The sequence below is a fragment of the Etheostoma spectabile genome, chromosome 15, assembly GCF_008692095.1.
Source record: "Etheostoma spectabile isolate EspeVRDwgs_2016 chromosome 15, UIUC_Espe_1.0, whole genome shotgun sequence".
Taxonomy (NCBI): Eukaryota; Metazoa; Chordata; class Actinopteri; order Perciformes; family Percidae; genus Etheostoma; species Etheostoma spectabile.
The window spans coordinates 20,203,036-20,203,849 of NC_045747.1; the positions used below are offsets into that span (position 1 = coordinate 20,203,036).

General features: G+C 40.7%; 1 protein-coding gene across 1 annotated transcript in view; it reads right to left on the reverse strand.

Annotated features, from left to right (window-relative positions):
* gsg1l (gsg1-like) overlaps window positions 1-814 on the reverse strand; it is a 79,828-nt gene that overhangs the window by 6,307 nt on the left and 72,707 nt on the right. The gene's annotated exons all lie outside the window — the stretch shown is intronic.

An 814-nucleotide genomic window follows, 5' to 3' on the forward strand; every position in this document is an offset into this window, starting at 1 on the left:
CCCCCCCCCCCCTTCCACCTCTAGTCCTCTACTCCAGCTGACCGGTCCGGAGCCTCATTTTATTTGAGCTATTAAATAAATCTTATTTGCAGATCTGCAAACATGTCTCTCCTGACTGACATGTCATTAAGAACTGGATTTCAGATCTATCGCTCGCGATGGGATGAGTATAGAATAGGAGCGGCGTGAGGCCTGTAGATGTGCTTTTAAAATAATCAGGGGTCATTTGGCCGGAGGAAAAGGAGAGCAGTGTGCAACATGGTGGACACAGAGCCAACTTCTTGTGTAAGAGGTTTAACATGAGTTGGGAGAAAAAATCCGACAATCCTACACAGCGAAGGCTTCCAGAGGATAACCTCTGACCCTGGACGGCCTCTTACAAATCTGCATCAGTCCCCCTGCTTATCCTCAGGGCACCTCTGAATGTGTTAGAGGAATGTGATGTCTGTCTTTCCTGCGCAACGTCCCCTCTTCCTAAGGTGCATGGAAAAGTCAACGAAGAAATAGTCTTAACCCTCATGTTGTCTTCCCGTCAAAATTAAAAATCAACACTTTTATTGACGCTTTTTATCAACATTTTGAACTTTTTCTTTCGTTTTTGTCCAACACTTTTGACGCTTTTTTCAATTTTTTTCACTTTTTTTGATGTTTTCAACACTATGTAACACTAACTTATTAACTTTAGTTTTACAGTTATCTTTGGAATTTACGGTCAATAAACCTCATTTATAGGAAACATCCCTAATGTTGAATTATTTAGACTAAAATTAAAGGAATGTCTGTTGATAGATAATCACACAGACTGGAATATGTC